Genomic DNA, 9,560 nt, shown 5'->3' with positions numbered 1-9,560 from the left:
GAAATGAATGAAGAGATGAAAATAATGAGAAAAAAGGTAGAGATAGATACCACAGGCTACATGAAAGGGTGAAAAGAAACCTAAGGAATGGTGGAATAAAAGCATTATTCCAGATATAATTAGGCCAGGCGCGGTGGCTCACGCCTGTAATCCTAGCACTCTGGGAGGCCGAGGCGGGTGGATCACTCAAGGTCAGGAATTGGAGACCAGCCTGAGCAAGAGTGAGACACCCCCCCCCCCCAAAAATAGAAAGAAATTATCTGGCCAACTAAAAATATATATAGAAAAAATTAGCTGGGCATGGTGGCACATGGCACATGCCTATAGTTCCAGCTACTTGGGAGGCTGAGGTGGGAGGATCGCTTGAGCCCAGGAGTTTGAGTTCAGCCTGGGCAACATAGCAAGACCTCATTTCTCAAAAAAAAAAAAAAAAAAATTATAAGCCACTTGACCTAAGCCTCACATCTTATATGAGAACTAAAAATGAATCACAGTAAAAGACTAACAATCCATTTAAAAGTGGTCAAAAGACATGAAGAGACATTATTGCCAAAGAGCATATACAGATGGCAGATAAGTACATGCAAAGATGTTACACATCATTAGCCATTAGGAAAATGCAAATTAAAACTACAATAAGATATAACCACACATCTACCAGAATGGCTAAAATAAACCTGAATTGCTCATATATTGCTGTTGGGAATGCATCATGGTATAGACACTCTGAAAAAACATTTGGCAGTTTCTTAAAAGCTGAAATGCAAATACCATATGATTTAGCAATTGCACTCCCGGATTTGACCTAGAGAAATGAAATTTTATGTTCACATAAAAACCTGGCACAGGAGTGTTTATAGCCAATCCGAATCCAAAAGTTTGTACACTATATGATTCTATCCATGTAACATTCTTGAAATGATAAAATTGTAGAAATAGAGAACAGATTAGTGGTTTTCAGGGTTTAAGGAGGGGAGAGGAGAGAAATGGGTGTGGCTACAAAAGGGCAACATGCGGGATCCTCATGGTGATGGAAATATTCTATATCTTGACTTTATCAATGTCAAGATATTATGATAGTGGGCTATAGTTTTGCAGGATGTTACCATTGGTGGAAACTGAGAAAAGGGTAAATGGAATTTCTCTTTTATCTCAAAACTGCATGTAAACCTACAATTATCTCAAAATTTAAAGTTTAATTTTTAAGAAAAGATTAGGCAATGACAAGCAAATGCAATTGGAAACTTGGACAGGACCTCTGGGTGGAAACCCAAACCAAACAAACAGGTCTTAAGGATATTTGCAGTACAATTGGAAAAATTTAAATATGGATGTATATTGGATAATATTTATTATATAAGTTAAATTTCAGAGAGTGATAATAATATTGCAGTTATATAGGAAACTCTCCTTGTTCTTAGTAAAATACAGTACTTAAGAAGAACATGTCACTCAATGTTTGTACCTTACTCTGCAATCACTGAGAAATTAAAAACCCAAGAGAGGGGTGTGGGAGGGAGGAAGGGAAGGAATGAGGGAGGGAGAAGCAGATAGACAAGACAATCTTAATGAGGCGAGCAGCCTCCATTAGCCAGAGTTCTAAACTTTATCTTACATGTTAAGAGTTAAAATCTCGACTAAGGAAGCATCCTTAATGTTTTACTTGCCCAGACAAACACAGCAGCCCCTTTTCCACAACATCAACGTTTTACTCTCTGGGATATATTTTGTAACTCTTTTATACAGCTGATATGTTTTACTAGATAGATACTATAACCATTTTCAAATGCATGTTATGGCGAACTTTAAATAGCCTTTTTCAAGTTTGTCCATGTCTGTCTCTAAAGTCTACCTTCCCTTCCTGGCTGAATGTCCAGAGTCTCATCTTCCCTAATGGAATGTCCACAAGAAACACAAGGCGATTCTTAGAAGCGGCTTTAGATTGTACTCATGTCAAAAGAAAGCTTGCAATGTTGATGAATTCTCCAGGCTCTAGCAGGTTAGCATTTCCCTCCTTTCACAATGTAGTTCTTATATAAACAGGAAGACCATGTTTTTTAATTTTAAACTGGTGGGGGATTTTTTGTTTTGTTTTGTTTTGTTTTTTCATTACAGTGGTTACTTCCAGAAAGTAGAACCAGATTTCAAAAATGTAAGGGGAACATTTTTGCTTTTAATTTTTTAACCCTCTATAACATGACTATTTTATCTTGTATGTGAATTTTAATTTACTTTTGAAGTTTTTGGTGTAGGGGTGAGGATGTTGGGGTGGGGGGAGTATATGTTCATTTGGTTTTTAAGGTAATAACTCAATCTTAGAATCCTAGGGAGAATGAGTAAGGTATATACCAAGAGCCAGACAGAATACAAATTGATACCTTTCTGGGAAGTCATTTTTAACAGGAGGCATAAATATTCATAGCCTTTGGCCTACCAATTTCCCTTGAAGGAATCCATCTTAAAGTCATAATTTAAAATGTGGACAAAGATTCATGCAAAAAAGTTCACTGGCACATTGTAACGAAAATATATTAGAAATAATCCAACGTTTAACCTTAGAGGAATAATTTACTATGAGTGTAGCCATATAGACAGGAAACTATACATTCATTAATAGTATTCTGGGATATTTTAATTACAAAGGAAAAGGCTTGATATAAGTTAAGTGAAATAAATACAAGTGATTTTAAGAGCAATACTACTAAAGATGTTGAATTGTTTCAGTTTCCACCCGTGTTAAAGTTTTATTTCCTCTCTGGAATATGCCTTTTGGCACTGCCCTAATTTAGTTCTGAGGTATTTCCTAGCAGAAAACATGCTTCTGTGGTCATGGCTAAAATCCTTCCTTGTTCGTTGATTTCTAATATTGACCCTTTATATTCTGATGCAAATAACAAAAAAGTAAATTACCCTTAAAAAATGCCTTAAGAAGAAATTACCACCTCTACCCTCAAATAGACACTTTAGAGATTTTCCAGCATGTTACAACTTCAAAGAACATTATTTAACATAATTTGTAGCTCCTAAAGAATGCCCTGTAAGAAGAGAGAGCATTAGCTATCAGTCAGAACATGAAAATTACTTTGTTATGAGGAAGTGGACACTCTCATGTTGCTTGTTAAAGCAGTGTGCTACTGAAAATTCAGAAGGAAACCTGTTTTGTTCCAGCAGAAAATGATTTTTAGGTGAATGAAATTCTGAAAGTTCAATTTGGTATTAAAAATTATTTTGTTCTTACTAATCACAAGGTATCAACAACAGCAGCAAATGAAAAAGGCAAATGTGGGCCAAGCCTGCAGGTAACTGGAATGTGGCTCCTATTATATGTGATAGAAAACTAAAAGTTGTGGCTGGGCGAGGTGGCTCACACCTGTAATCCTAGCACTCTGGGAGGCTGAGGCGGGTGGATCGCTCGAGGCCAGGAGTTCGAGACCAGCCTGCTCAAGAGTGAAACCCCGTCTCTACTAAAAAATAGAAAGAATTATCTGGCCAACTAAAAATGTATATAGAAAAAATTAGCCGGGCATGGTGGCACATGCCTGTAGTCCCAGCTACTCGGGAGGCTGAGACAGGAGGATCGCTTGAGCCCAGGAGTTTGAGGTTGCTGTGAGGTAGGCTAATGCCATGGCACTCACTCTAGCCTGGGCAACAGAGTGAGACTCTGTCTCAAAAAAAGAAAAAGAAAAGAAAACTAAAAGTTGTGATACCATTGAAAAAACACACACACACTCACACAAATCTTTCATTTCTTTTTTTAGTAAAGCTGTTTGTAATTTACCTGATTTTGTCATTGCAATAAACTTTACTGTGGGCTGATTCCAATATATAAAAGAATTGAAATACCCCTGCCAAAGCATTTTTATTTAGTTGTTGGGGACAAAATACACATTTTCTATAAAAATCAGTATTATAAATTGGGACTAGTTTTCCAGTCGGCCACACAAAAGACTATATGGCTCATATTATATCTAAATACATTTGCAATGAAAACATACAATTCCTGAAAATAATATCGTTGCATAAAAGACACATTATTTCAACTACATTGTGGGTAATTCAAGGAAATGAATCATTATTTTAATTGCCTTTTTTTGAAATTATATTATAACAAAATTTATAGTATAATCAGAAACAATGGAAACACCCTACTCTTCCCACCAAGCTCAAATCCCAGTTCAGGATACTTCCTCCTGTCCTGCCTCAGATTGTTTGCTCGGCTGTTGTCTTGGAGGTTCCACACCGAGCAGCTATTGTCAAAATCACAAGGAGAGTTTGGGCTAGGTCCAGTTGCTTGTAGCACAAAGATCCAATTATTGAGACAATGAGGACTGCCAAGGAAGAAAGGAATTTTTTAATTCAAAAGATGTCTTGTTGGGAGAACTGTAGAAGCTGCCTCAAATCCCTCTCTCCAACTAACAGAGATCATGGGCTAAAGGAGGAGTCACATGCCTTGGGGCAGGTTGTGGTGTAAATAACAAGGGGCTAAGTAGAGCTGGGGACAGGTTGTGGGGGATGGTGAGTCTTGGCTTCAGGAAGTCTGCCCAGGGGCCTTCAGAATCTCAGTTACTTTGCTTTGCAGAAAATCTACCATTTCTGGGAAACAACTCAAAACTTCAAACAGTTAATTAAGGGAGAGGATTATAAAAAAACATATAGGGGTCATTGAAATTTGTGCATAGAACCAGTTACACAGCCATCAGGAATGTACAGAAATCAGGCTTTTTAACTCAGGCACTTTCTAAACGATAAACCTCCAATTGTTTCAAAACGTGGATAAACCAAAAGCTTAAATATATGTTTTTGCTTTTGTGTTATAGTACATGATTAAGGTTTATTACGAGGATCCCAGTGCCCTGAAAGATTCAGCATTGTCAGATTCAATGGGTTAAACATCAGACAGGCAATAATCTAACCAAACACAGTTTATTCAATTTGCAAACATTGGAAACAAGCAGAGTTAAGCAGGAATGCTATAATGTTAAAGAATAATTTTTAAAAAGTTAAATACAAAACTGATATAAATATGGAATGAACACATGTCTAAGATTCGATTTAACTCATTAATGAATAAGATGATAAAGCTGGCTCAAAGAAGACTTTGAGAAATGGAGATTTTGCACAGGCAGGCAAAGAAATGCTAAAATGAATGTACCTGCTTAACAGATATAAAACTGGTTAAGTTCCTATAGTGCATTAAGCTCTGGGGTTGTATTTTTTACTGGATAGAAATCTATAAGTTAATGAGTAACTTCAATGCCTGATTTCTTATCAACCACAATAGTAAACAGCAAAGTCAAACATAGGCACATACTCTAACATAATTAAGTAATTACTAGGTGAACATGGTAAACAATAATATTGAAAGGACATGTAGACATCCATTTGCTTTATTTCAAGTTTTGGATGATTTTTCTTAATGGCAATTTTTAAAAATATGTACAGAAGGGAATATATCAAGAGAAGTCATAGGTATTTTTACAGCCTTACCAGGTTTTGAGCCCACTGCTCACAAGGAAGCCAATACACTGAGACAGCAGGAGTCACAGCATAGAAAGAGTTTATTATCATAGGTACCAGGTGGGGAGACTGGAGAAAGTACTCAAATCTGTCTCCCTAAGAATTTGGGAGAAAGGGATTTTAAAGATAGTTTGGTGGGCAAAGGGCTGGGCAATTGGGTCTGCTTCTGATTGGATGGGTTTGGAGTGGAATTCTAGGGGTGTAGAAATTGTCTTCTTGTGCTGAGTCAGTTCCTGGGTAGGGGTTGCAAGACCAGTTTAATCAGTTCCTTAGTACGGCCCACTGGTCTGGGTGGATCAGCCAATCTACTGGAATCCAGGGCCTGGAATATATCTCAAAACCTACTTTTAGGTTTCACAAGGATGAAGTTATCTATGGGAGTAATTAAGAAAATTAAGAATCTTTACTACCATCAGCTATGTGACTCCTGAGTAGCAGTAATAGGAAAGCAAACTAGGCGACAATGGCCGATAATATATAGTATATATTTTTTAACTATGCCTATACATTTGCAGAATTCTGGCCCCTACCACAGTTCCAATTTGTGTCCCTTTACTAATTTTATAAAAGGTGGTTTCGGTATTATTTATTTTGGTGAATTAACCTGATGCTTAGATCTGCCCATTCAAAAACTGATTTTATCTATGCAGTGTGCCTGCATACTAACTCAGTTCCCAAGCAACATATATACAAATCAGACACAATCAATCCATTTGCATTAAAACTATAACTCACAAGTAGTTCAGATACTCACATACTCTGACTGGTACATTCTTTACCTCAAGGAAACAGTTAATTAGGCCAATTTATCATCTCAACATTGCGTGATGAATAGTGGTGAAACTAAGAAAAAAACTGGTCCCAGTGTAGCAGAAATGTGCCCACCTTACCCTTTCTCCCAAATGAAGAAAAAATGAGATTCCTTCCTTTATCCAAGAGCAGGAAAAAAATGAGCATGGCCACAAAAAGCTGAGGTTCTTGATCAGGATTTGGGGAAGAGAGTAGAGAGGAAGGGCAAGTATTTTTGCTCCCTGCTAGTAGATGGATTTTATCAAAGAAAGCCCATTGTCTTGGACAATTTGGGGAACTTCTGTAGATTCCATGGTGGTTCCAAAGCTAGACTTCTGCTTCCTAGTGGCTCAGAGTCTGCTCCCAGCCTGGACAGTTGGCTGAGCCATAGGCACAGCTCTGAAGCCTGTTAGTAAGGTCTGCAGTCTCCCTGGGAACCTTTCTGCACACACACACATGCCCACACATCTTCCCTTCTGTGCCCCCTATCACTTCTCTTATCACCACCTCCTCCTCCTTCAGCTGTGAACATTTTCCCTCATTTTGGTGGAGTGGGGTGGTAGGGAGGATAGAAAAGAGGGAAGAAATCACTAAAACTTATTGTACTTGGAGTATCTTCCAAGGCCAGAATCTTCTATTGGGTAACATTCCTTCATGGGCTTCTTTGACTTCATTTAGCTACTGTTAGCAATCATGAAATCATTTAGTAGGTAATTGCTTTAACAACTCAAAGATTAATGACATTGGGCCATCTCCAAAATGCCTGCCTTTGGAAATGGACACCTAGGGGAAAATTTTGACCCAGAGCACCTCCTCCTCCAAACAGAATGTACATAGGAAATGCCACAATGGATCTCTTTTATCTTTTTCTAGGTTCTATCATATCTGATTCTTCTTCTGATTGACTTGTTCTTTCTTGACTGCAATCTTATCAAAGACTAGCATATCTACTTTCTTGTTCTTCCTGCTTCTTGTGTGAGAAAGATTCTGCCTGCTTTTAGGGGGCTATAGGTCAGGGATTCAGAAGCAGCTTAGCTGGATGGTTCCAGCTTAGGGTCTCTCATGAGATTGCAGTCAAGATGTTGGTTGGTGCTGCATCATCTGAAGGCTAGACTGGGACTGGAATTCCACTTCCAAGATGACTCACTCACAAGGTTTTGGCAGGAAGCCTCGTCAGTCCTCTGGCTGTTGGCAGGAGGGCTCAGTTGCTCATTACAGGAGTTTTTCCAATGGGCTGCTTGAGTGTCCTCAAGACAGGGCAGAGGCTTCCCTCAGAGCAATTAATTTAAGAAAGAGTAAGAGAGAAGCCGTAATGTCTTCTACACCCTAGCCTAGGAAGTCACATTCTGTCATTTCCACAATATCCCATTCGTTACATAACTCATCCCTATTTATTGAGAAGGGGAACTTTATGTGGACATAAATACCATCTTCAAGACTGGCTGCCATACACACCCATAATAGTTGTTTGATAAATGTATTTTGAGCTCATGAATTGTGGCTTAATCTTACAATTTAACTCGCAGAGAACCACCTTATTTCCAAATGTTTGGGGAAGAATCTCTTATCTTCCCACCCCAATCTCCACCAACTGACAAAGTATATCATATTTTGTTTTTCAAATAGGATGTGAAAAATAGCAATCTAGGAATGATACTGTCCTAGTCTGTTTGGTGCTGCTATAACAGTATACTACTGGGTAATTTATAATGAATAGAAATTTATTGGCTTACAGTTCTGTGGGCTGGGAAGTCCAAGATTGAGAGGCTAGCATCTGGCAAGGGACTTCTTGCTGTGTCATCCCACGGTGGAAGGGAAAATAGGATGATAGAGAGAGAAAGAAGAGAGGACCGAACTTGTCCTTTTATGAGGAACCCACTCCTGCCATAATGAATCCACTCCTGTAATAATGCCATTAATCCATTCATAAGGACTATGCCCCCATGACCCAAACACCTCCTATTAGACCCCACTTCCCAATACTACCACATTGGGGGTCAAGTTTCCAATACATGAACTTTAGGGGACACATTCAAACCATAGAAGCTATGGTGACTATATTTTTGTACACATTTGATTTACTTATAAGGCCAACTGGACAAAATATTTTAAATTAGCAGCTTTTCAGAAAACCTGGGCATTGTGGTTGCTGTATATAGGTAACTCTACTAATTAGAATACTCAGTTCTGTCCATCTGTATAGGACTTCTTAGTTCACAAAATGAGATTTTTACATATGATCTCATTTGAACTCATAATAGCTTTGAAAAGAAGACAGGGTAGATTTAACTCCAACGTTATAGTTGAGGACCCCTGACCAATTTTAAAGAGAGGCAGAACCAAGGGTAGAACCTTGGTTTTCTGATTCCTAGTATCAGAAAAGATTTCAAGAAGTAACTGTGTATAAGATAGGCTGAGTTATGCTACAGAAAAGACAGCCCCAATATTTCAATGGCTTAAAACAACAGGGATTTGTTTCCTGCTCATATAAGTCCAATGCAAGTAGGCTGACTTTCCAAGGCAACTGCTCACCATACATCAACTTAGTAATATACCTCTCTCCTCTTATACCTGCCCCATGGCCTCCTTGGTTTCATACAGGAAACAGAGGCTTGCAATGAAATTCAAATGCTTTGGCCAAGAAAGCACATGTATTCTTCTCCTCATAGCCCACAGGGGAGAACAAGTCACATGGCCCTGCCTGACTGCAAAGGGGACAGGGAATTGTAAGTTTCCCGTGTGCCTATGGCCTGGATGAGCACTAAAACTCTCCACTATATATAAGATAGTGAAGAATAGATTAGATTCATAGAAGTAGGAGGAGGCCCTTTGAGAACACTTATGAAAACAGTGTGAAGAAACACATAGAGAACACCTAATCTTTTTGAAAGCCCAGTGCTGGGTTCTCTCAGAAAAGATTTTTATTAGTTGATTCTGACAACAGCCCTAGTAAGGCAGACATTATCCCCTTTTATATGGTTTTTGGCCATTGCAGCTCATGGAGATTATAGAACTTGCTCCAGGGCTCACACTAATAAGTGAAGGGAATTCTGACTCCCTTGCTCTTCCTTTTTTCCATCTCTCAATTTCATGTAGTGATCTCTTTTCTGTTTCATAAGGTAGCCGTCCCCAACATTTTTGGCACCAGGGACCATTTTCATGGAAGACAATTTTTCCATAGACTGGATGGGGAGGAGCGTTTCAGGACGGTTCAAGCACAATACATTTATTGTGCACTTTATTTCTATTATTAT

This window comes from Eulemur rufifrons, chromosome 6 (genome assembly GCF_041146395.1).
Source record: "Eulemur rufifrons isolate Redbay chromosome 6, OSU_ERuf_1, whole genome shotgun sequence".
Classification (NCBI taxonomy): Eukaryota; Metazoa; Chordata; class Mammalia; order Primates; family Lemuridae; genus Eulemur; species Eulemur rufifrons.
The sequence above is the reverse complement of the archived record's forward strand: the minus strand, read 5'-3'. Positions refer to the sequence as shown.